At 44.1% G+C, this 27,446-nt stretch overlaps 1 protein-coding gene across 8 annotated transcripts in view; it reads left to right on the plus strand.

Moving 5' to 3' along the window:
- The window catches only part of LOC141573949 (trafficking protein particle complex subunit 9-like), a 126,643-nt gene that overhangs the window by 52,457 nt on the left and 46,740 nt on the right, over positions 1–27,446 (plus strand). For 7 of the 8 annotated variants that reach the window (XR_012500457.1, XR_012500452.1, XR_012500453.1 and 4 more), the window contains exons 8-10: positions 14,709–15,280; positions 16,669–16,837; positions 21,501–21,643. The gene's annotated coding sequence lies outside the window, so the exon portion shown is untranslated. The remainder of the gene's footprint in view (positions 1–14,708; positions 15,281–16,668; positions 16,838–21,500; positions 21,644–27,446) is intronic. The other variant, XR_012500454.1, reaches the window with a different exon arrangement.

Raw genomic sequence — 27,446 nt, forward strand, 5'->3', positions numbered from 1 at the left:
AATGCTTTTATACATTCTAAGCTGTTTAGTATTTACTTAAAAACCAAATTGCCTACTAAAGAGATAACATTTTTAAATTATTTTTTAATATTTTTATAAAGGTATAGCTGATTTACAATATGATATAAGTTTCTGGTGTACAATAGATGCACAATTTTTAATGTTATGCTCCATTTATTGTTATTGTAAAACTTTGGCTATAATCCCTGTGATGTAAGTTACATCCCTGTAGCGTGTTTATGTTCATGGAGCAGTTTGTATAAGAAAGTTGGTTATCGCAGAGTCTGAGGCATGGCTGTGTCTGACCCAGGGTCACCGTCACCCTGCCTGTCAGAGCCCAGGCTCTCACACCTCTCTGCAGGGGAGTGAGTGGAGGCAGCCTTCATCAGCGCTGGCACCACCCTCTGAGTGGCAGTGAAAGCAGTGACTGTCTGGACGTGCAAAGTGTTGTTCCAGGAGCTTTACTTGCACTTCTGCATTTAATAATTAAAGCCCTCCTTTAAAGAATCCTTTTATGTTTTTAATGAATAATACATTTTATTTTGGTATTGATAGACTTCAAACCTCCGGAATATTTACAGGAGTAGTACAGTAAATGCTTAGATACAGTTCATCTAAAAGGGCACTATTTGTCCTTTTCTGTCTGGCTTATTTTAGCATAAAGTTTCAAGGTTCATCCATATTGTAGACTGAATCATTACTTTATTCTTTTGGTTTGATAATATCCTTTTTCTTTTTTTTCCTTATTGGTCTATTTAAAAATATTTTCATTGAAGTCTAGTCAGTTTATAATGTTGTGTCAGTTTCTTGGGTACAGCACAATTCAGTTATATAGGAACATACCTGTATTCATTTTCATATTCTTTTTAAACATAAGTTACTATAAGATATTAAATATATTTTCCTGTGCTATACAGTATAAACTTGCTGTTTATTCTATACATAGTCAGTATCTGCAAATCTTGAAATCCCAAATTATTCCTTCCCACACCTTCTCCCCTCTGGTAACCATAGTTTGGTTTCTATGTCTCTGTGTCTGTTTCTGTTCTGTATATAACTTTATCTTTTTGTTTCTTTCTTTTTTGTTTTTTGGTTTTTGCTTTTTTTTTTTAGATTCCACATGTGAGCGATCTCATATGATATTTTTCTTTCTCTTTCTGGCTTACTTCACTTAGAATGACATTCTCCAGGTCCATTCATGTTGCTGCAAATGGCATTATTTTATTATATTTTTATGGCTGAATAGTAGCCTATTTTACAATTATACTAAAACCTCTTTATCCATTCATCTGTCAGTGGACATTTAGGTTGTTTCCATGTCTTGCTATTGTAAATAGTGCTGCTGTGAACATTGGGGTGTAGGTGTCTTTTTGAATTAGGGTTCCTTCTGGATATGTGCCTAGGAGTGGGATTGCTGGGTCATATAGGAGGTCAATTTTTTGTCTTTTGAGGAACTTATATAATGTTTTCCACAATGGCTCCACCAAACTGCATTCCCACCACAGTGTAGGAGGGTTCCCTATTCTCCAAAGCCTCTCCAGCATTTATTGTTTGTGAACTTCTGAATGGTGGCTATTCTGACTGGTGAGAGGTGATACTTGATTGCAGTTTTGATTTGCATTCCTCTGATAATGATATTGAGCACTTTTTCATGTGCCTATTGGCCAATTGTATGTCTTCATTGGAGAAATGTTTCTTTAGGTCTTCTGCCCATTTTTGGATTGAATTGTTTGTTTTTCTTTCTTATTACGTGTAAATCTGTTTACATATTCTGCGAATTAAGCCCTTGTCAGTCTCATTTATTGCAAATATATTCTCCCATTCCATAGGTTGTCTTTTTGTTTTGCTTACTGTTTCCTTTGCTGTGAAAAAGCTTGTAAGTTTATTATTTCCCACTTGTATATTTTTGTTTGTATTTCTATTGCTTGAGTAGACTGCTCTAGGAGAACATTGCTGAGATATATGTCAGATGTTTTGCCTATGTTTTCTTCTAAGGGTTTTATACTATCTTGTCTACATGTTTAAGTCTTTAAGCCATTTTGAATTTATGTTTGTGTATGCAGTGAGGGAGTAGTCTAACTTCATTGATTTACGTGCAGCTGTCCAGTTTTCCCTACACCATTTGCTGAAGAGGCTGTCTTTACTCCATTGTATGTTCTCACCTCCTTTGTCAAAAATTCAATGACCAAATGTTTGTGGGCCTATGCTTGGTAATTTTGTTTATCCGTTCATTGATGGATGGATATTGTTTGTAACTTTGGCTACTCTGAATGATACTGCCATGAATATTGATGTGCAAGATTTTGTGAGAATATGTTTTCATTCTGTTGGCTGTACAGTTGGCCCGCCATATCTGTAGTTTCCACTTCATGGATCCAGATGGCTGTAAAGGGACTCGAACATCCTTGGATTATGTTATCCAGGGTGGGGGTATCCTGAACCAGCCCCCCGAGGATACTGAAGGATAAATCTATATGTAGGAGTGGAATTGCTGAACCATATAACGCCAACCTTTTGAGGAAACACCATAATTCTCCAAAGAAGCTACACCATTGTCCCTTTCCACTAGCTGCATATGAGGTTTCTCTGCCTCCTGAACGACACTTATTATTGTCCATGTTTTGATTATAACCATCCTAGTGGGTGTAAAAAGCGATCTCATTTTCATTTTGATTTGGCTAGTGAAGATGAGCATCTTTTCATATGCTTATTGGCCATTTGTATATCTGCTTAAATCCTTGGCAAATTTAAAAATAGGTTCTATTTTCTTGTATTGTTCAGTTGTAAGCATTTGTTATATATCCTGGATACAACTCTCTTATTAGATACATGCTTTGCAAATTTTTTCTCCTATTCTGCAGATTGTCCTTTCACTTTAGATTTTTAAACATAAAAAAAAAAATTCTTTATAGGGGAGGTAATTAGATGTATTGATTTATTTTATTTTTTTTTGCTAAGCACGCACTCTATCACTTGAGATACCCCTACCACTGTCATTTCACATTCTTGATGATGTCCTTTGTAAGAAAAAGGTTTAATTTAGATGAAGTACAGTTTATCTGCTTTTTTCTTCTATCACTTGTGCTCTTGGTATTGTATCTAGGAAACCAAAGCCTATCCTATGACCACAAAGATTTATACTGTGTCTTCTTTTAAAAAGTTTATACATTTAGTTTTTACGTTTCTGTCTGTGATCCATTTTGAATTAAATTTATTTGTTATATAAAATATGGGGGTCCAGATTCCAGATTCATTCTTTTCCCTGCAGATACCTTCTTTTCCCTGCAGATACCCAGGTGTCACTGCACCATTTGTTGAATAGACTATACTTTCAATGAAGTGTTGTTGGCACCCTTGTGGAAAACTGAATGTAAATGTAAGTTTTTTCCCCCTGGGTTTTTATAGTGTCTCATAGATTTATTAATCCAAACTTATGCCAGTACCATACTGACTTGAGTACTATAGCGTTTTAGTACACTTTAAAGTGAGTCCTCCATCTTTGTTCTACTTTTTCAAGGTTGTTTTGGCTGTCCTGGGCCCCTTGCACTTCCATATGAATTTTGGGATCAGTTTTTCAATTTTTGCAAAGAAGTCAGCTGGAATTTTGATAGGGATTCCACAGAATTTGTAGATCACTTTGGGGAGTCTTAACATTTTTAACAATATTGTCTACCATTCCATGAACATGAGATGTCTTCCATATATGTAGATCTTGTAAATTTTATTTCGGTGATACTTGAAAATGTTCAATGTACAAATCTTGTAAATTTTTGTTAAATGTATCTCTCATTTAATTTTTAATGCTGTTGTAAATGGAAAGGCTGAGCTTCTTAAGGGTGGGACTATATATCAATTTGTTTATTTCTAGGATTCCCACACAGCAAATACTCTAGGTTTATATTTGCTACATAAATCTATCCACAACTCTTCTGACCCCCATGTTATAAGAAACCAAGACTCACGTTAAGCTACCTGAACACCTATCTGGAAGTGAGAAATGAGACCTTTGGTTGAGGTTTTGTGCAGTTGATACTGAGAGCTTATTCAGGATGGCTTCATCTTAATTTCTTTTAAACAATCCTTTTGGTGTATTTAGTCAGATACATTAAGAACATGGCCTTTTGATGTGCAGAGGAGCTAAGATTATAATTTTCAAATAATTTCGAGTGAGAGTGTTGTTCTTTAAACCTAATTTGCATCAGTCTTTGAAGATTTATGTTTCAGGAGCTTTGACTAAAGAACACCTGTCTTTATTCAATAACGACAACTAAATGCTCAAGCAACATGTAAGAGTTTGAGCAAACTGCCCCCGCCCCGTAGTGCTGGTTGGCTGCAGCTGTAAGTGGAGTCAGCACTTACCTCTCCCAGTACACTTGTGCTGATCTGCTCATAGGGGTTCGTCCAACAGTTTGTCAGTCTGTTGGAGAAAGCCATAAAACATTGATTTAAGGTTGCTGGAATGCAATATATTCTTATTAATATTAAATAAGCACATATTGAGTGCTTACTGTATGTTGGGAATTGTCCCTCAGCCTCACATGAATATTATTTCTCTTAAAACCTCTCATATTTCCTTGTTATTCACACTTTACAGATAAGGAGTCTGAGGATTAGGTCTTCTCTCTTTTGGGGGGAGCTCATTATCAATGACGGGAAGTTGTAAGGAAAAAGATATTGATTCATCCTGAGAAAATATTTTTCTGAGAGTCAGCAATGTAGAGGGTGACCACTGAAGTGGGTGATCATTGTTCGATTGAGATGAGCCCCAGGTTGTACGGAGTCAGCATCCCTGTCCTGGACATGGCACGTGTAGGGCTGTGTGGTGGTTGAGGCGGCGCGGCCGCGCAGGGAACGCGGATGCCGGGCTGTTGGGCTGTGCTCAGGCGGTGGGGCTTTCTCCTAAGGGCAGTGGACAATCATTGACAGATTTTAAGTAGGGGAGTGGGGTGCTCTCGTAGATCACTATTGTCTTGTAGAATGCTAAGAAACATTTAGAAGTCTCGGCAGGAGGTGATGTGATGAGTCAGAGTAGGGTGGCTGCGAGGTGTAGCAGTGTTCAGTTTTCAAGTGGTTTTCAGTCCCATGTTTGTGGCTCAGTAGCCGTGTCACTTTGGATGATGCACTCAAGGAAGTGAAACAATTTATCTAATCAATTAAAGCAGTGATGTACCGACTTCCCAAGAGTGCTGTGGAGATCCAGTGAGATTACGTGTGTGCCGTGTGCAGCGTGGTCCCCAGCAAAGAGTCAGTGCTGTGTGAGTGTCATTGAGTACCTGGTAGGACAGGTGTGGGTGGTGGGACTCCATGACTTAGGAAATCTGGGCCCTGAAGGAGGGGTCCATTCACATCTGTGAGTGATGGGCCTGAGCTGGGATAGGGAGGGAGACCTTGTCCCCCGACCAGGGGCCCTGGGCAGGACTGCTATTGGAGGAGAACCGTGAAGTCAGCTCTTTGCAGGTGGAGTTTGAGGTGCCCTTGAGACATCTAAGTGCAATGTCACGAGCTCAAAGAGGAGGTCTGGGCCCGGGCTGTGCATTTTCCTATAATCTCAATCCCTGGGGATGCTGAGGTTTGATCACTGAACGTGAAGACATACTTTACAGGACAAGTGAATAGTATTATCATCTGTCATCAAAGCTCACGTCTATGTATTCATCACTTACTTTGTTAATTGGGTACTTACAGAGCTCACTTTACCGCCCTCATTCGGTTCAAGCTCCACAGTAAAGAGCTGGTGAGACTCCCTCTTTTCCAGAAGAAGACACATTTAGCTGGTAGCCTTCTGTACCTCGCCAGACTTAGAATTTTAGTTTGTTGTATTAATTCTATTTTCTGTTGGCCATCTCCTGACAGGAGAGACGTTTTACCTCATGATCATGTTTCAATTAGCTGTTACTGAGAATTGCTGATCTGATCCATAGTGTATGTTTTCTATTAACTTTGTAGAGTACTTATCATTTTTCTGTCTTTGCCCTTTAATTTTGTTTCCTCTTCAATGTTCTATCCTATTTGGGGCCTTATTTTATTTTTTAATTAAAAATGTCTGTTAGCAGTTAAGAAAACAAAAACAAAGTAAAATGCACATGATATCTAAATTTAGAAAATATCTAGTGTGTTTTCTGTCTCGGCAATGGAGTGTTCTAGAATCTCGTGAAAACCTTCATTACACAAGTTCCTTGAAATGCTGATTAAGAAATAAAGCCTTCCTTCCTCATCTTTCAAGCTATGCCGCTAATTGTCAAGAAAGTGAGGGGAAATCCTCAGAAGCCAAGACAAACCAGAAAGCAGGGATTCTGGGGGATAAGCGAGCCTTAGAAGCCCTGGGGTGCCTGTTGGCTCCTGAACTGAGTTTTAGTTGCCCTGACAGGAGGGCAGGAGGTGAGCCCGATTTCTCTCACACTGGGAGTTGGATGGCTGATCATATGTAAGGCCAAGCCCATCCCGAGAAGCATGGTTTACTAAAGGTTGAACTAGGAAAAAAAATCCTCAAGTCAAGAAAGTAAGGAATGTCAATATTTTTTGAAGAGAGGAAAAATAACAAATCCAAAGTAAGGATTTAGTTTAAAGCTGTTCTGGCATGAGAGTGACCACAAACTCCTGGCAGAAAAGCACAGCTATTCCTGGAATGAGAAGTTGTGTTTTGAATGGATCAGTGAACAGCCATTCCGTAAAAGGCCTCCAGAGTATTGTGGATCAAGATACTGGACCGCAAACACCTCTCTTCCAAGGGTCATTTAAATAACCAGAAATGTTTTAAAAGAAAGAAGCCACAATCATATTTCTATTTATTAACATTACTATATGCTAGGAATTCAGAGGTACCTATGTGAAGGAAACTTAGCATAGAAGCTGTGGATGTGCCTGCACGCGGGACATTTCACAGAAGTGGCCGGACTCGTCTGCAAACAGAAATTCCTGCCAAGGGACTCTGCCCATTCCCAGGGGAAACATTGCTTGCAGACAAGAATGTTTATTAGTTCCTCAAAAGGAACAGGCCTGGGAACAGGAGAGTCTGAGTGTAATTAAGATAAGGAAGCCTTAGATGTAGTGCACATGCGTCAACCTAAAAAATGTTTACTCTCTGTGCTTGGCAAGAGTTACTCCTTTGTGTAGATGGTATAAAAAATAAAGGAACCCGAATCTCGGGAGACATTTTGCACCACAGCAGCTCTGTGATTCATTTCGTCGGCAACAACTATGGAGTTGTCTCCTTTTTTATGGACCTTACTTTCTCTTTGGGGAGACAAACTGACATAGTCGGGGAGCTTGGTAGAGGGAGGTGTTAGTCTGTTGCAATTAGCCAGGAGAGGAGATTAAGAAAGCAGTGAAGGGTGGGTGAACTTTTTAGCTGAGGACAGACAGCCTTGTTCAGTTGACTTTTAATTGCAGGCTCAATGAGTATTCACAGGAGGGAATAGAACTTACGGAGGATGGACTTAGCTCAGATCTCTTTAGAATGGACAAGTGAACCTGGAGAAAGACAGTCAAATCTGTGCAGACATTGAAGTTCACTTGAACGTGCTGTATCCCTGAGCCAAATATCGGACAAGTAGAAAGCACTTCTTGAGGACAGAGGAGTGGTTTTTAAGGTTCTCCAAGAATGAATCCCAGGGAACCGAGATGGCCAGTTGTCAAACTGTGACTTTGCAATTTGGACGGTGTATCCAGCAAGGTTATTGGCATTTTATGGGTTTCCATTTCTCGTTAATACATGTCAGGTGATGAGGACGTGGATACACGTGTTTGACACCTTGTCGAGGTGACTTTGGGTTCCTGCCTCGAAGCGCGGTCCCAGCTGCGGCTGCGTCAAATATCTTGCTGCCCATCCCGCTCCCCGGCTCCGTGATCACTGCAGAGTCGTCCCTTGTTAACCTGTCCATCTCCTCTGTGACATCATAACCCATGAAAAGACCGGAGCGTATTAACTTGGCTTTCTTAAAGTCAAAGGAACAGATCTACTATGGAGTCAGATTTGTTCTTTCCTATTTCAGTAGTGCCATGGAGAAGGAAGTTTGGGCAGCTTTTTGTAGGGTCCTGGAGGATTTCTCTCTCAGCGTCTGGGTGCCTCTATTGAAAACCCTTCATAGCTGTCTGGCGTGCTGTAAAACCACTCCACCTGTTTTGCCCTGAAGATGTGTTCAGTTTATAACTCATCTCTACTCCTTGGAAAACAACTCAATAAAAACTCAGTTGGTTTTCCACTACCCATGGGCAGGGGTGAGGGATAGCATGTTACTATTTTATAAAATAATAATAATAATAATAATAATAATAATAATAATAATAATAATAATAATAATAATAAAATCAATAATATTATTATTAATAATAAAATTAATAATAATAAAAGAAGTTTTAAAACAGCACTGGGCACATAGGAGAGAGTCAATAAATGCTTCCTGGTTGAAATCAAAAGTGATGGCTCAGTGATTCCATGGCTGCTGTTTTTGCTGAGCTTGTTACTCCTTTGCTCCATTACACTTTTTTTAAACTGAAAAAGAAATACATGCATATGGTTAAAAACAATTCAAACAGCACAAAAATACACAAGTGAAAGTAGTTTTCCCTCATCCCCTGTTCTTCCAGCCGTCCCTGGAGATGCCACTGTTTACTATCCTTTGTGTGCTTTTCCAGATATGGTATGCACATTCCCAACTATGTATGTACATTCCTTTAAAGTTTTAGTTATTTTTAACTTAAAGGGATTTAAATCCTCAAGTGGCTTCTGCCTCGGTAATAGAAAAAAACAAACCTGACTCCATATTAGATCTGTTCCTTTGACTTTAACCCTTTGCTCTGTCTCCTAGGCTTCATCTTGCTTGTAAAACAATGTTGCCTAGAGCCTGAAATATACAGAAGAGCCTATTCTGAAGGCTCTGACCTTTAAGGATATTTAACACTTTTCCATTCATAAAATGATAACAAGTTACAGAATAGAAAATAACTTTTGTTTTGTTGGAGGTTTACAGAGGTTTGACCCAGGCAGATAGCTGCAAGAACAAAGGATTCTAACAACAAGGAATTCCTACACCAAGATGTTTGCAACAACCAAGCAGATAGGAAACGAGCCTGAATTCTGACTTGGGGAGATGGTTTTCCAGGACATTAGTTTGCCATCTAGCTCTACAGAAACTTGCTTTTCCATGCCCCAGCAGCGGGTCTCCCAACTTATTGGCCTGTCCTTCACTGAGGAGAATGAATTTGGACTCGGTAACACTCCTATCTACCTAGCAAGCTTGGCACTGGAACTGAGGACAGCTCTCCCACACCCAGGAACCTACTGTGAGCCCTTGATGGTTCCACTTGTGTTAGGTGTGTTTTACCCAGGAGGGATGGGACTATGCACCAACACTCAGGCAGTCTGCTCTGTCTGGGGCTCTGATTTTGTACCTCCCGCTCCCTGCAAGGCCAACACCTGGGACAGTGGAGCTAAGGCAGACATCGTGCCTGCCTGTTTCCCAGCCTGTAAAAGGGGAATAGTTACTCTTCCCAAGGTAGTTCTGAGAGACAACACCTGCTGGTGCTTGGTTCCCAGAGCAACAGGAAACCCAGCTCCACGTGGGGACAATGGGTGTGATCCCCATAGGGGTTCTGCAGAGGCATCGCCTGGAGGGCTGGACCAGGGAGGTAAAACTTGAGCTGCGGGCCTTGAAGGGTTACAGAATGGTACAGAAGGAGGTCTGCCGCCTCCTTCGGGGTGCCCCGGAAGTAAAGCTTTTTCTCTACATCTCCGCTACTCCCCTCCCCTCTCCAGATCCCTACCTACTCTCTGCTCCTCCTGTCCATCTGTCTCCCTCCACTTTTCCCCTCCTCTCCTCCTCCCCCAGCTTCTCCCTCCCTCGATGCCCCAGCCTCTATCACAGAACCAAGAGAGGATCTCTGGCCCTCCTGCGCATGCGCAGTCGGTGCCAGCTGGACCGGGGGTTGGAAGCTCCAGCTCCGAGCTGGGAATCGGCCCCAAAGGCTTCTCAGCTCTGTCGACCAGTAGGCCTTTAGCTCCTGCCCGGGGCCGGGGCCCCTGGCTGTGGAAATGCAAGGTGGGGGTCTCCCGGGAAAGGGGTCAGGCATATGCGGGGGGGCGGTCCGCGCGTCAAAGCCCGCGAGGGCGCGAGTCAGCCTGTGTTCAGCTGAATTTCTTGGGCCAGACCCCTCTGCCCGCGCCACCTACACCGGCGCCCTGGCCACAGCTGTCCAGGGCCAGGTGTGCACCTGCCGCCTCTCGCCCCAGCCGGGCTCCCCTCAGTCCGCGGCTGGTGACACCTTCCCCTCTCCCGCCCACGAGTCCTTTCCTCCCGGGCTTCCTCTCCTTGGCTGCCGGCTCGTCCCTGCCCCTGGGAGGGCTGTGTCCCGGGTGGGCGGGTTCTGCGGACCCGATCGGGGGCGGGCGGCTGGGGCTGGGGCTGGCCTCAGAGCGGGGCTGCAGCCCGCGTCCCCACCCCCGCTTTCCCTGCCCTGCGACCCCGGGGCTGCCCTCCTCTCCCTTTCCAGCGCCCTGAGGACCAGCTCAGCGGCTTGCGCCCTGCTTCCCGGGCTTAGAGCCTCAGGCTGTAAAGCCCAGTTTCTCCTGATGGAGTCAGGAAAAGTGAGCACCAGTGTTGAGGGAGTTTCCGTCTCCCCCCTCAGTGTTTCTGCCCCAGGTAAGTACCTTGAACAATTTCAGGTGTTATGATGGCGGTGCTTGTTGATGTCACGTGTTTTTATAGTGCCAGGGATTACAGTGTTGAAAGCAGGGCTTGGTTCAGTTAAAAATGAGCTGAAGGCATGAGGCTGTGACATGCTCCTTCCTTCCCTCTCCCAGGGTGAAACTTGTGACCGTCGATTTTAAAAACATAGTTACAGTCCCTAACTAGCCCAGCTCAGCTAGTGTGTGTTAACAGGAACAGAACCACCAGACGAGTTGGAGACCCAAGGACATTGCAGTCCTAAAAAGCTCCTGGCACAGTTTAGTTTGTTTTGGTTTTTAGTTTTTCTTAAATTGTGGGGTAGACTAGTTGTATAGAGGGAAAAATAATTGTCAAGGAATATTTTTTTCATATAACTGCTTTATTGTGATATTGTTCACACACCATGAAGTCCACCCATTTAAATGGTACAATTCAGCAGCTTTTAGGATATTCACAGTGGTGCAACCATTATTATTCCAGAACGTTTTCATCACTTCAGAAAGAACAGTGGAAATGAATGACCTATCCACCCCTCCACAGTGGTGGTTCTAAAGAAGTTTCTTGGCTGTTCCTGACCATAAATTAACTTGTTACATTCCATGAAAAGTCTGGTAGGAATTCTAATCATAATTGCATTGAATCTGTCTATCAAAACAGGAAGAATTAATGTCTTTATGGCATAAACTTCTTCTACCCTTGAATATATCTGGTACCCTATCTTTTCATCTCTCCAGAGCCTGGCCCATGGGAAGTCCTCACTAATTTTTGGGCTTGTGAATGATGAGATTCTATACATCATTAGTTGCCACTGTAGCCTTTCACAGAAGAGAAAAGTAACCTCAGTGAAGCCAAGTGACTGTTTGATGGTCAGAAATAGTGACAGCCAGTGCTGGAGTGATCCAGTGGACTTGGTGCTTGTAACCAGAATTCTCCACCACCTACAGCTAAGGGAATAAGTGTGTTCTTTTATTTTATCTTAATGGCGTTGATTTTATTTATACTTATTTTTTAAAATTATTTTTAATGAAGTGTAGTCAATTTACAATGTTAGTTTCAGGTGTACAGCAGAGATTCAGTTATAAACATATGCATATGTATATACATATGTTTTAGGTTGTTTTTAGCACAACTCATTACAACAAATTGAATATAGTTCCCTGTGCTATATAGTAGGTCCTTGTCATTTATTTTATATTTATTAATGTGTGTCTGTTAATCCCCCCTTTCCTGCCTGCTAACCACAGTTTGCTTTCTATCTCCATGAGTCCATTTCTAGCAGCATCACTTTTCCTAGTAACATACGCTGGTTGACTGCTTTCAGCTTCAGTAATTCCATCTTATCTGTGGGCACTTTTCTTCTGGTGGGCCTTTATGTGGTTTGCCCACGTGATAATACAGATTTGTACTTGGGAGAACTCCAGGCCTCGTGTAGTCCCTGGAACAGAGTGCCCACTGAGTTGATGCTTGAACTGGGGAAAAAAGCAGAATAAATATTGGAATTTGCACTATGGTTGAGACTTCCAGGTTTGTATAACCTGTTTAGCCCACCTCAATATTGGCTGCACCCATACTGGGTAATTTGGTGGAATTTCATGGTATGGTGGTGTAGAGACAGGGCCTTGTATGCTTCTTCTCTTTCCTTTTTCTAACACATTCTCCTGGGCCTCCCAGATCCTCCCCCAGCAGTGCCCAGGGCTGGCTTGATGCTGCGCTGAAGCAATATTTGTTAATAAGGCCCTTTCCTCATCTCTTCTGAACTTCCGTTTCTTTCTCTGCACAATGAGGGCTTAGACTAGATAAGTGCTTTTCAGTTTCTTTTAAAGCCATGTCTCCTTTGAGAAACAGAAAATGCAAATCTCTCCTCCCATCCAAACCCTTTAGATTTTGATATGTCCTCCAGGGAGTGACATAGCTCTTTGTGGAAAATTTAAGTTATTGTGATTCCACATGGCACAGAAAAGACTCTTCAGAAATTTATTGCAGGGAGAGGGCAGGAAAGGGGCAGCATGTCACACTTTCTAGTGTGAGCCCTGGATCAGGGGCTTGGGTTTAAATACGGTGTCTGACGTGGCCTCTCTCAAATCTTGTACAATATGATAAACTTCTCTACCTCAGTTTCTTAATATGTCAAGTTGGGGTGATAATATTTTAAGGCTTTTGTGAAACATTATACACATAAGCCATCTGTGTCTCGGTAGAAACAAGTCCTGCTAGGGATTCAGGGATTTCTTTAAAAAAAATCTTGTCCATAGCAGTCTGTCGGTGTGTATTTTGAATTACCTGGAGGGCGAGGGTTGAGTCTAAAGTCCATCGTGGGACAGGTGGCCCATAGTTCTCTGTGCCCCCAGATTGCCCCCTCCTCCCCAGTCCTCTTCCTCAGTCCAAGATGAAGTTCCGTAGTAGATTTACACAGAGGTCTTGTGGAAATGGCTTTTCATTTTATTGTTTCACCAAGGAGGGCTGCCATCATGTTCTCTGTGGTCAGGTTTTGGTGACCTGAAGGCTATGCAATTGGGGGTTTCTATTAAATAAAAAAAAATATTACAAATAGAAAATTAGAGCAAGGGTGGTGACAGGGGCTCTTGGAAGTGGGGACCATTAGCTTTGTTAGCTTCAGGTCCAGTGGCCTTTGGCCACGAGGACCCATCCTTATGCTCTGACGTTGGAGGGATTAGTGGGTTCAGTGGGAATGTTAACTGAGTGTATCTCATGGGCTAGGCATTGTCGTACTTTTACTGTGTTTTCCTTATTTGAGACAATGAGCTCATTTAACCTCAATAGCCTCTTTAAAATATTAGACTTTTTATTTTGAGATGTAATGTAGGTTCCCCTGTACTTGTAGGAGATAATATGCGGAGGGCCTATGGACCCTTTGCCCAATTTTCCTTAATGGTTCCATCTTGCAAAGTTGGGGTGCAATTCATTACTGACTCACTAACACTTTGAGGTTTGTGTTATTGCCCTCATTTCTATCTATGATTAAACTGGGGCTTAGAGAAGCACACAGGCCTGCCCAGGTCACCCACATGTTTAGTGTGTAGTCGTGTGTAACGTGGGCTTGGGGTTTCCAGGAAGTACCATTATGATGGTCTGTGGTAGGGAGCAGCATTCACTTTGCTTGTTTATTCATTCATTCAACAAACATTTATTGAGTAACCTCTGTGTGTAAGATGCTTTCACAGGCTTATCTGATTCTTCAGCAGTACTGAGAATCAAGTATTGTTTTGTTTTTTTAATCTGGGAAAATTAGCTCTGAGAGTTTATAACACCCCCCAAAGGAAATATAACTCATAAAGGAGGGATAGTAAATTTGTACAGTCCCCCCTCTTTATGCAGGTGGTACCCTAGGCATTTTACATTTGCAAACTTCCATAATCCAGATATATTCTTGTAAGGCAAGGATTTTTTATTTTTAATTGAAGTATAGTCAAGTTTACAATGTTGTGTCAATTGCAAGGTGTTTTTTGAAATTTGAATTAAAAAATATTTTTTGAGAAGGGTAATCAGGTTTATTCATTTGTTTCATTGTTTAAAATGAGGTACTGGGGATTGAACCCAGGACCTCGTACATGCTATGTATGTGCTCTACCACTGAGCTGTACCCTCTTCCCCAAGGCAAGTTTTCTTATCCATTATTCTGCAGTTTAGGAGTTCAAATAAATTGGTGTTGAAATCCAGATTTTTTGATCCTACTGTGGTTCTTTTCTTTATAATCTGCTGAAGGGGGTGGGGAAAGCAGTTCCTTTGTTCATTTCTTTATTCCACAGTGTTGAGCACTGACTTTGCATTAGGGTCTTGCTAGGTGTTTGGAAACAGAAAACAAGAAATGACCCTTCTATGCAGGGGCAGGAAGCCTAGACCAAAAGCTGGGTAATGTGATCCGAGCTACGGTAGCCATGTACAGACTCTGAGGACAAACTGTACCCCCGGCTTTGCTTGTGCTTCCCTTGCCTTCTGGCTGGTACATACCAGGTCACTGCAACCCAGAGGCGCCCGCAGCCCACAGCACAATATTTACCTCGATCTCCTCTCCCGTCTCGGCAGGGCCTGCAACATGAGCATCCCTGACTACGTGCAGTGTGCTGAGGAATACGAGACTCTCCCCGTGGTCGTCCAACCCGTGGGGATCATTTCAGAGGACAATTTCTTTTGCATCTATAAACGAATCCCCTTGGTGAGCCAGATCAGCCCGTGCGGCTCCCAGTGTGCACTCTGTATCCACTACAGGCACCACTATGCGTTCAAGAATGCGTGGAGTGACTTCCAGACCCACCGCACGGTCGTGGGCCTTGTCACCATTACCGACTGCCTCTCGGCCAAGGCCTTCGAGAAGCTCCATGTACAGAGGAGCTGTATGGCACCACGCTTAATGACTCTCAGCTCTTTGTCTTTGTGCTGCATGGGGAGGTAGCCGAGCAGCCGCGCACCAACGTGGCCTTCAAACTACGAGGACTGCAGGGTGGTGGAGAAGAGGATCGAGGACTTCACTGAGTCACTGTTAATCTTGCTCAAGTCCAAGTGGCTGGATGGAACCCTGACAAGTCTGGGGAAAGGATCCCCCTATTCTGCAACTTGTTTGAGAAGGAGGACTTCATGGGACTGGACACAGACAGCAGGTAAGTCTACCTGGAGGCCCGGCCACCCTGGCTGTGTGCCGGGTTCCTTCCCTACATCCAGGAAGGGATCAGCAAGGAAGAGGGCTGTCTTGTAGCCAAGGGCGGAGGGAGGTGCAGCCCGACGGTTTACAGACATTTAAAAGTAAATCTGCCTTTGTTTCAGAGAGATCCTTTTAGGGTCAGTGTGGAGACTTCCTCCCGCTTTTCACCCAGGACCTCTGGTGGGACCCCTGGAGTTGCTGTCCAATAGAGTAGACACAGCCACTGATGCTATGAGCGCTGGGGAAGAGGCTGGTCTGAGCTGAGATGTGCTGTAGGTCAATTGCACATCAGAAGCTGAGACTTGTCTAGTAAAAAGTATGTAAACTATCTTGTTACTTTCATATATTGATTACATGTTAAAATGATAGTATTTTACATACAGCAGATCAAGTAAGATCTGTTCTTAAAATTAGATTCTAGTATCTGTTTTTTTGTTTGTTTGATTGTTTCTTTGTTTACCATTTTAATTGTGGCAACTGGGAAGCTTTCTTTACATGGCTCTCATTTCAATTTTGTGAGGCAGCCTGTCCTGGGACAGTCTCATCCCTTTGCTTATAAATGAGATGCTGAATCCCGAGAGGCAGAACGAGACGCTCGTTGAGCTGGGTCTGGAGCCGGTGTCTCCTGCCTCCCAGGCCCAGCACCTGCTAGGTTCAGGCCCTCTCTTTCTCCCCGACAGCCAGCATGCCAAGTTAGGACATCAGAAACACCTCCAGGGAATTCCGGATGAACTCCTTATGCAGGGAAAGGCGTATCACGGAGTATGAGACAAAGCAGGGAAAGATTCATCCTCACTTTGTCCCTGTGATTAAGTCAACGGCCCCACTTTTGCCTTGGAAGTGCAGACGAGCTCTCCTGGGCTTACTACCCCCCCACTTCTGCTCTGTTTCCCAGTGTATCTATCATGCTTTCCCTCGGGCAGAAGAGGTGAGATGCCTTTGCCCAGAGGTGGTCCCCCTTTGCTGGGGAGATTGAGGGAAGCTGTGCCCCCACGGCCTACGGCCTCGGGCCTTGAGTCTGGAGGGCGCTCATGGCGGTACCACAGGTGACGGTCGGAGGACCTGGCACGGGCCAACTGTGGAGGCAGTGCTCTGTGATTCTTGAACTTACCTAAGATCAAGTCCTACTTTCTGGTTGTTGGTAAGTTGGAGGAGAAGATGCCAGAGAATTGATAAAAAGAAAGTCCAGACCAGCCCTGTGAGTGAGAGGCACAGGGGGCCCGAGTCCCACCTGCGTGTGGTGCCTGGCGGGCTCTGGATGAATTTTCTGTTCCTCCCGGACATACCTCTATGACTTTAGTAAGGGGTGAGACATGTAGTAGCCATGATCTTTATTTGTCCTCGCAGGGCCCTGTGATCTACACGTCCGCACCCCCTTCTGCTCCTTGGGGATGAGGTGGCAGGCTTAGGTTCTTGGGCACTGCTGTGGGCACAGCTTCCAGCACCGGGCTACACCGAGGCTGGCTCCGTTCACCTCACATGTCACCTCCTGCTGAGCCCCCAGGCGTTAGTCAAGGTAGGTGCATCAGTGCAACGTAAGCAGGGACCATGTTCTCCCCCTGGACAGACTGGTGGGTGAGCATTGGAAGCCTGGAGCCCTGCCCGAGCCCCATTGCCAGTGCCTCCTCTTTTGTCTTAGGAGGCACTGGTGACATTTTTGCTCAGCAACTGCTTGGTTCTGAGTCTGCAGACCCACCAGAGAATTCCAGCTTGTATTTGCCTTTTGAAGTCTGCCCTTGGGATTTGGCGGAGTAGCTGGATGTGCGCTTAGCCCATAGTGTTCACACTGTCACCATTGTTTACCCAGAACCTCGTGTACCAGGCATGGCTCTCGGCATCAAAATACAGCAGCGCATTAAACTCCCTCCTGGTGGATCTGTCTGTTTTGGTACCATAAGGGCTCAGCCAGCATCTGAACGTCAGTGAGATAACGCGGCCAGTGAGCTCGGGTCAAGCACGTTCTCCTCCAGTCACTTTTACTCCATTGTTGCTTTTACTATTCCACAGTCATTAATTTCTAAAACAATGCTTTGGTGCAGGAGCAGAGACTAATTCTCTCCTTCTACTCTCGTTGGGAGTGAGTAAAACTGTCCAGCCTGTAATGCGACCACATTTTGTGGCTTAAAAGCTGCCTAGACGCATGTATGTGGAGTTTTGGTTAGGGGCGCTGACCACGTTGGGGTCCCCAAGCAGCGTCGCTCCCCTCAGGCCCCTGCCTTCCCTGGAGTAGGAGGTGAGGGTGGGTCTCACCGTCCCCGCGTCCCTGGCCTCACACACTCACGTAAATTCTTGTACATGCTGTCAAAGTCATTTTTGTTCTTGTGTGTTTCTAATTTTCGCTTGTTCCTCTTTTCCTTTTTCTTTATTCTTTTTTCTCTTGTACCGTGCAGTTGCGTCTGAAAAGGTGGCTGTGCATATCCTGCATTGGAAATAGCTAGATCGCCCTCCGTGCTGTCTCCATCGCTTTAAAAAGCAGAAATTTTTCAGGTGCCTTGATCCATGCGTTATCCTAGTCATCTTGTTATTTTCTAATTTTTTGGAATATTTGCTTTGTTAGTACATCACCCACTGGTGCTTGATATCTGTTAAAATCTTTGCTTTGAGGAACCTGTTTGGTCCTCCTTATATTTGGTGACAAATGCACCCTTATTCAATTAGTTTGATTGTTTTGAAGAAGTGAGATGCGAATTGATTTAGGCGGCTGCTGAGGGATTCTTTTCATGGAGTATTTAAACTTGTCAAGTCAAAGTCTGCAGCATCTTGCTCGATTCCTGCTTTTACACAAACGTGCTCAGCACGCGGTTCCTGGCTGTCTCTGTGTGACGTGCGTGACGGTGCTTCCTGACCGGCGGTCACTGGTGAGGAAGTGGCAGGCTTGAGGGTGAGTAGCTGCAGGGGACACTTTTGGAGGAATCAGTCACCGTTTGGTTATTTAATTTTTTTTTTTTTTGCATTCAACTTCCCCGTTCCATTTACTTTATTTTGCCTTCATAAAGGGGCAGAAGTGGGTCCAAAATCCATGCCACTCTTTTTTTCCCTTTACGAGGCTGGTTTTTCTGAGTATCAGGACAACATGTACTTCTCCTAAGTAGCTGGCTTACATGGATCTGGTGGACACAGGGACTGTTAAAGTGACCGTAGCTTCCTCTCTGCTCCAGCCAGTGGGCATTCAGAGCCGGTTCTGTGGTTTGCCTCAGCAGCCGTGCAGGCCTCCCTGCACCGGCCTTTACTTTTAACCCATGTTTGCATTAAAGAGCTGACTCCGTGTTTGTTGCAGCTGTCGTCCCCCACTGACAGCCGTGTCGTTAGTTTGCGGTAGTGAGACTCCAACCCCCAGTCAGCCATGAAGGAAGATGCTTTGGCCAATCTAAGACCTTGGATTCTCACCCCCACCCTTGTTCATCTCACCCAGGGGAAGGGTTTGGCCACCACCATCATGCTGAACATGAGGTCTTGTTTCTCCTTTCATGCTCTAGTCCAAATGTGAACACTTCATCCTTCACTGACTTGGTCTCGCTTGAGACAGGCCAGACATTCTGAAAGAGTCCATCACATTCTCGGGGGGGAGAACAGAACAGAAGTAAGTCTCGCAAGTTGAAGGAGTCTAGGCTGTCCGGGTTGGCAAATGCAGGCTGGGATCTGTGATTGTTGGGCTGTGCCCTGGACACAGGCCTTTCCAGTGGCTCCCGAGGGCCCAGGGGTCGGAGTGAGGACAGCCTTGCTTGGGCTCCTCCATCCTCATCTGCTCAGTGGCAAGTGTGTCTGCTAATAGGAGCTCCGCCAGACCTGGGGACCTTCAAAGCTCAGATCACGGGAGAACCTTGAGTCCCTTCTCCAGAGCCTCCTTTGTGAGAATCCAGTGCCTTCTGTGGTGACCGGCGGCAGGAGATGCCTCCCCCTCCAGGGAGCACCCTTCGGAGGACTGTGACTCAGTGCACCTTGCTGTGAGCTTGTGGGGATCCGGCGGTGGTCCCTGCAGAACCAGACTTGAGATGGGCTTAGCGACGGAAATGAAGGACTAATATTCCAGGCCAGGGCTGGAGGGAGGGAACAGGGGAAATTGAATGTGACCTCAAACACATTGGTGAGTGCTGGGTCTGTTACTAAAATGGGGAGCATGGGAGGTACTTGCCAGAAATTGAATTCCAGAGTAAATGGTGGACATGAGGCATTTTTAAGATGCCATTTTTCATCCAAGTTAGGACTTCATAGAGGCACTCGGGTCTATGAGCCTGGGGCTGATTTGAAGGAGCCGGACTAAAGATACACGTTGGGAGTCGTCATTCTTAGCTGGTGTTCACAGCCGCGCATGTGAATTAGATCATCTGGAGAGATGCAGACTGAGGCTGAGGGGGGGCAGGTCTGTGCCTGGGTTGGAGGAAAGCCCAGACCATGCATCTTTGGTGTGTCAGTCAGCGGCGTTTAAGATTTTCAGGGCAATGTCATTTATCCTTAAGGGGCCGGGGGGTGGGCAGGGCCAGCCAGGAAGAAATCTGAAGGGACGGTCGTGGCCACGTGTGTGTCTTGGGAAGTTGCAGAGTCTGCAGGGTCCGGGAGGGTAGACTCCTCAGAAGCTGGAGTTGGAGTGGGGAGTGGGTTGAAGGTAGTCACACTAACATATCAGGGAGGGAAGGAGGCCTAGGGAGTCCCCGCTCTTCCTGACTCACTTTCCAATGAACAGAAGGCAGACAGAGGATCTGAGGTGAGAAGGGATGGGCGCTGGGAGGGGAGCCAACCTGGAGATTGGTGCTTGAAAAATTCTGGAATAGTCTCCCTGCAAAATAGAGGTTAAAAAAATCCAGACTCTTAAGAATATTGATAGTGACTGGGGAGAAGGCAGTTGTTTTTCTGGCCTCCTAAGGGTAAGACATGTATCCAGGGATACACAGAAGATTCGGGCAGTCTATTCCGGGCGTTTGGTACCGGGGAAACAGCACAAGTTTAAAGGGGGACAAGGGCAGCGGAGGGAAACTAGCCAGGCCCCGTGTCAGGTACCAGTCGGCCGCCCTTCTTGCGTGTTGCATTCACATCCATGCCTCCCAGGTGGGCGGTGGCAGACCCCTTTTGCGGATTGGCAAGCCTTCTCAGAGGGGTTAAGTTATTGGTCCGTTTAGAGGGTAGTAAATGCTGTAACAGGATTCAAGCAGGGTCTTGTCAGACTTCAAGGGCGTGTTTTCTCTACTAATTCCGGTACCTCCCTGTTGTACGTGAAATGGTGAAGTGGGTCAGTTTTGGGGCCTTTCAGAAAAAGTACGATTTATGTGCCTCAGGACTGATTCACAAAGCTCAGTGTTCTTTGATTGTTCTGAAGCACCGCAGTGCTTTATGCCCCACAGAGGTAAGGTCTTACTCCTTTGACGATGAAGTGGTTGCAAATGATGTATAGGTGCATAACCAGACTTAGCAGCTTCTGAAGGGAAACTCTCCAGTTCTCCCTTGATAGACTTTCTTCTACGGGATGTAGCTGTGCTGCAGCATAGGCCTGAGCTGTCCGTATGGATTGTGGGTTTGATATCCAAATTTAGCATAAAACAGTCAGATGAAGAAAATCAACGTTCACAATTTATTTTTGGGTTTCATTAGACAAGATTTACTATCAGGTAATGGCCCATATAGCTAATGAAATTGAGTACAGAACATTGAATTTCTTACTTTTTATTTAGAGTTTTCTTACTGCATAAGTTTGCCTGCTTTGGAACATCAGCTCCACCACCACGGCACCTATCAGTGTGTTGGTGTGATTGCATTTACACAGTGAATGTAATCTGGGCTTCCTCAGCCCAAACTCTCCAGTGCAGAATCACGGGCTGTAGCCATCTCTTAGTCACGCAAATACTTCTAAAATTATATGATGCCAGAAAAGAAAGAAGAGAGAGAGAGAGATTGCCTTTATCAAAATTCCTTTCAATTCTGACTGCAAACTGTTGTTGAGCAGCTCTGGTTTCCTTTGGATATGAATATATACATTTCTTTGTATGTAACCTGGGTTTTGGACTAGAACACCAAGCCCTTGCTTTCCGCAAGCCACAAAAATAGTAGCCAAATTGCACTCGTGTGAAATATTTTATTCTTTTTCTGAGAAAGAATCCTTGAATTTGGGACTTCAGCTGTGATTTTTGCTTTTTGCTTCTCCCACCCCTCTTGTAATCTCTCACTCCTTCCCACGTGGTCCCCAATAGGTCGTGGTCCCAAAGGAGCAAGCAAACACCCAGTTGGTCACCATGCAGTGCTGCTACAGAGGGAGACCTGCCAAGACCTAAAGGATATTATCAGAGAGGACTTCCTGGAAGAAATGGGCTCTACATTCAGTTGTGAAGACAGAGTAAGGATCAGCCAATAGAAAGCATGAAGACTGTGGCTCATGTGGCAGAGCAGCCTGGGTAGAGGCCTGGAGGCTTGTGCGGTGGGGACTCGGGGAGAGTGCCATGTGTGGTCCAGGGTTGTGGGTGCCCCTGCTGGGGAGGACACTGGAGAGGGCCTGGGGTGGAGGGCTTTTGAAGAGCTTGGGTTTTACTAGAACTGACACAGGAGGCAGTGAAGGGTGTCAGCAGGAAGTGACCCTCAGGAAAGGTATTTCTGGTTTTGCTTCTGATATTCTACAGTAAGAAAGGTCGGGACGGGCAAGAGCAGGTCTGGCTGTCCCTTTGAGACCCACCCCATCATTCATTTATTCATAACACACACACTTCTGAGTGTCTAGGGGAGAGAGGTTGGACCCACATTAGTAAGCAAAATGCTCCTTGGGAGCTTAACAGTGTCAGAAGTTGACTTAGCCTAGAATGTTCTAGGAACAGAGGAACAAATTGCGGAGGTTGGAGGGAGGGAAGGCTTCCTTGAGAAACAGTCAAAAAGAGCCTGGAGGCAAGTGGGAAGTAGGAGCCGATCAGGGGGCCACTGAGGTCACTGGGGACCTGGGTACTTAGGTGAGGATGGGCGAGCATGGTCGAGGGTGTGGCTAGAACTCTACCAGGGAGCCTCTGAAGGGTTTGAAGTGGGGTGATGTAATCAAATTTATGCTTTGGGAAGGCTGCCTTGGCTCCGCGCGCGTGCACGTGTGTGTGGGTGTGTGTGTGTGTGTGTGTGTATCGGGGAAGAGGGGGAGGGTGCCACCAACTGGGGAGTGACATTAGAAGACCATTCACAGGCTGGGAGGCCACAAGTGGGAGAGGGGCATCGGGGCTGCTTGGGGACTGCAGGGGCAGTGTGGATGCCGGATTTCCTTATGGGGAGGGCTTGTTAGCTGGGCCGCCCTTGCGGCGCCTTTTGGCTTGAAGAAAACAGATGGAGGCCGCCAGATGGACTTTCCTCTTCTCTTCTTCCCTGCCTTGTGTGATGATCTTAGCTCAGCCAACATTTGGAAGAGAAGAGCTAAGTTCCAGGGTAGCCCAGGACTTTGTTGAGCTGGTTCGAGTGAGATCTGATAGGATTTATGTTTGTGTTCAGATCTGCATGTTCACTTAGCTAGAAACGTCCTGTCTTTTGAATTTCCATAGGGGTTTTTACTCTTGATAAAGATTGCTTTCTTGGTGAGAGGAAATTTAATACATCTGTTGTCTTTCTCAAAAAAATCATATCTTTTAAGAATTTTAATATTCAAAAAATAGGAATATTTAAAAATGATAAAGTAAGGCTTTGGTGTAGTTTCTTTGGTTTCCTAGTTAATGTGGACTTAGAGCCTTTGCATTATTTAATAGCATATTCTTGTCAGTATGTAAAGGGCTGTTAGTGAGCGCCCCAGGCCCCACCTCTCAAAACATCATTAAAGTTTTCTCTGAAATAGTGAGGTCATAAAGGTTTTGTTTGCAGAAGCCAAACACTTGGTTTATAATATGAAGCATTGCTCCATTTATAAAATAATAATAGGTTCAAAATTAAGAAAGTGGAAGATAATTGAGTTTTTTAAAAGCTGAAACATAATCTTTCTTGTGCTAATTTTGAACTGGAAATTTCGAAAATAATAATCCTACTGTAATATCTTCTACGTGGAATACATATATGCTTTCCTGTTTGAAAAATAAGTCCGCGGTGGTTTTTGAAGTCAGGAGCATTCCAGCTCAGATACTGGCATTGATGGTTGCTGGTTTTCAATGGCAGAGCCTAAATTTGCCTTCTTAGCTTTTTTTTTCTTTTTTTTTTGTAGTGAGAGTGTTGAGTAGTGCTTTACCTGCATGATTTTCGGGCAATTTGGGGGCAGATGTTGTGCACCAGTAGTGAGATATTTCCATGCATTTTATTTTCTGGACATCACCAAGGCACATGTGGGGTTTGTGCCTGCAGGCTGGGATGCTGCAGGACTCCTTGGTCCATCACAGTTTTCTCCTGGAGCTGCTCCGGTCAGTGAATGATTTTCTGTAGCTTCGAGGTAAGGTGGATTGATGCACATGATCAGATGTGTAGTTAAAGTGCTATTACATGAAATAAGAGAAACCTAGAAACATGAGGGAGGAGAATTGGCTGAGCTGATTTCGGTGGGGAGTCTTCTTAGGTGACTCCCTCCCCGTGATTCCTGCCAATATCCTCCCCAGCCCTGCACGGTAGTCCTGCCGAAGCAAGCAAGCACTTTGCTCAGAAACGGAATGAATTTCCTTGTGCCTCTGTTTGTTGGCTTTTTTTTTTAAAGCACATCTTGCCCTTTGCTTAAATGCCATCCCTCCTAGTCACCTCTTACACTCATTCTTCTGGATGTCATCCATACATAGCTGCTGAATGGATGAACTGAATGTAGTATCTCCATGTAGTGGAACATTATTCATACGTAAGGTTGAATAAAAAGGAAAAAAAAAATAAAGGGGAAGATGAAAAAGGCCACCTGTTCTGGGAAGTCCACCCTGACTGCTCAACCCACCCTTTTCCCTTTGAATCCCCACCCCTTATGCTCCACTCTACTCTTTTTGATAGTACTTACCACCTTTTAATAAACTAACGTTTTCAAAAAAAAAAAAGAGAGAGAGAGATGCTGATACCACTTCAACATGGAAAAGCTTTGATAATAGCACGTTAAGTGAAAGTAACCAGACATAAACGGCCACATATTGTTGACTTCAGTGGTCTGAAATGCGCAGAATAGGGAAATGCAGAGGCAGAGAGCAAGTGATGGTTGCAAGGGGCTGGGTAGAGGGGGATTTGGGAATGACTGATAGTGACAGGGTAGTGACAGGGGGTTTCTTCTGGGATGATGGAGTGTTCTGGAAATAGATGGTGGTGAGGGCTGCACAACCGTGAGTGTGCAGAAGACTGCTGAGCGCTGTCTCTGGGAGTGCCTGTGGTTGGGGCGGCTTTATTTTGTTCTCACCCTGCAATGTGAACAGTCATCTTGTGCTGAGGCAGTTCTACTCCTGTGAGTGGTGAGGCTCAGAGACTTTGCAGAGTCATGTTTCTTTTCTCCCCCTTGCTGAGTGTAGGCAAAAAAGGTTTAAGCCTGAGAAAGTGCTCCATCTGCAGAAATCTTTCAGTTTTGCATGGTGTAAAAATCTTGAGAGATTTTTAATTGTTGACGACAGTCTGTGATGGGAAACAGCCCGTGAAGCCTGGGTGCGACCTGGAAAAGCCGCTCTTCCCTCCCTGACAGGGGTGGGGATTTCACCATCTTTCAGGCAGTGAAGGGCCCAGACCCGTGAGCAGAGTTGACAGTCGTGAATATTTACGTGTATTCGCTGCTTCATCTTGGATATTAATTTCAAGCTGAGTCAGTTTGTGGCGGCAGCCTCATCCTACATCAGGAATCTATATTATGTGCTCTTTGAGGTGGAGACCAGACAGACTTTATTATTTAACAGTCTCCCTTGAATTGATATCTCAGATTCCTTTGTCAAAAGCAAAACAGCAGAAATACAGACGTCCTTTAATGCCAGTGTGACCTGGATCGGGTTTAGTCTCTGTGCCTTAGTGGCCTTAACTGCGGGTGGCGAAGATGTTAACAGTGCTTCCCTCAGAGGGCCTGGTGAGGGGGGAGTGAGGAGCACAAAGGGAGGACTTACACGAGATGCTCATGAATGTCCGAAGTTAGTGCTCTCAGCCTGGTGAGGCCTCAGGGGCAGAGATGTCAGAACAGAGCATTCCTAGCTGGAGCTCGATCCGTGTTGGCAGCTGTTATGATCACTATCACCACTGTGGGTTATCAGGTAGTTTTAAGACTTGGTAATATGAATTCTTGAATAATGTTAAAAGACTAGACTTCTCAGATCCAGTTTACATAGTTTTCAAGATTTCCTCTGAGAAATGGACGTTTTATTCCCCATCAGAAGTCTGAGTTGAGTCTCTAAAAAAATTCTGTATTCCTCCATCTTTTTGCTTTAATTCTCCATTTCTTAAAAAAAAAAAGTTTTTAAATGGAGTTACTGGGGACTGAACTGAAGGCCGCATACACGCTAAGCACATACTCTCCCAAATGAGGTAAAATCTCTCCCAGAATTGTTTTTAAACTTTACTTTCTTAGTATTCAGAGGTTAGAGGCCTCTAATTCTTTTTCTGGAGACTTGTCCATGAACCTGTAAATCTATTATTAATGGACAAATCTTGGTTTATTAAAAAAATCAATAGAATATTCTGCAATCCATCCAAAAGAAAATGCTCATTGATTTAAATGTCTCTCCTTTATGGTGATTTCTACTTTCTGGTCTAGCTTAATTTATTAACACCCATCCTCATCATCATAATGACAAAATTCGCTCTGAATGGACACCTGCATAAGGCTAAAATGCTTTCCTCATGTTTTACTTCATAGCAGGTGTTTGAGAGTAGGTATCAGTGTCTCCTTTTTTGCAGCTGAGGGATTGAGAGATGGAGCAGCTTGTCCCAAATTACACACAGCTGGCAGTGGCTAGCTCTGTGCTGGAACCCTGGCTGCACAGAATGCATTTTTAATTGCTCCTCTAATCAGCCTCCCGTTGAGTGGTTTCCCGAACTCCTGTGACTCCATAAATGGTCAATTTTAGTGATCTCAGCCTGATGAGGACTTCAAAGGAGAGACACCAGTGAGAATGTGAAACAGAGTGGCATAAATTAAAATTGTATATTTTTACAAAATTTTATTCTCAGGTAAAGACTTAAAAAGTTTATTTTTTTTAATTTTAGTGCTCTGTGAGCACTAAAAACAAAACATTAAAAATGATTATAGTGCAAAAGAGAAGTGGGCTTTGAAAGTCCAACCATTGCTAGTGATGTTACTTGCTTTTCTCTAGTGGCCCTTATTGACAGAAATACTTAGAAAGACTGAATTGGTTTTATGTAGTCTTCGTATGGAAGAAAAGATTGTCAGTGAATATTGTAAGTAAAATCATTACTCTTTTCTTTCCTGATGATGAATAGGTAAGTTGTTTTTATGGCTTAAGTACATTTCCTCATTTGTGAAATTTGAGTAATATCGTTTTCCTTGTCTGTGAGAGTTAGACGCCTTGTATACAAAGCACCCAAGAGGTGCTTAATAAAAATGTGCTGTCACAATGACAGGTATTTTAGAAGGATCAACTCTGAATACTAAAGAGGGTGGCTTATTTCTGATGCATATTCAATATGTATATATATGATATATATGAATATGGCTTAAAGTAACAATGATTCATTTATTTTTTTAGTGCACTATGAAATTTTAATGAAATCTGTATCATTCTAGTGAGACAGGGATTAGTTAAATTGCCTTAAGCAGACGACCTTGAAGATAATTTACACAGAATGTGTATTGATACAACTCAGAATTCATGTTGCCGTGTAACATCCACTCAGACATTTAAATTCGTGGATTCTGACCAGATCCATTAAGTTTAAAAAAATCCACATTTATCATTTTCAGGGAATAAACTTCTCTCTTTTGTGATTAAAGAAAATTTTGATTTTTTCTTGCACTTTTAACAAGTTTAAAATATCAAAACATTGATTTGACGTGTAACTTTTTTAATAGAATAAATCTCATGCTGTTTTAATATGTAAATAAAAGTTTTTGTATTTCAACAAACTTTTACGATTTCCTGGCTCTTTGAGAAGTATTTTGCAAGATACTTAGTTTACCTACTGTTGGAAAAATACAGACGTTACTTTTATAAATATAGGCCTAGTAAAGATCTGTTGGTTTTTGCTACAGTGCAAGACATGAGGCCTAGGAGAGATTTGCTGTGGATTGCAAGGAGGAC

The sequence above is a fragment of the Camelus bactrianus genome, chromosome 18 (assembly GCF_048773025.1).
Source record: "Camelus bactrianus isolate YW-2024 breed Bactrian camel chromosome 18, ASM4877302v1, whole genome shotgun sequence".
Taxonomy (NCBI): Eukaryota; Metazoa; Chordata; class Mammalia; order Artiodactyla; family Camelidae; genus Camelus; species Camelus bactrianus.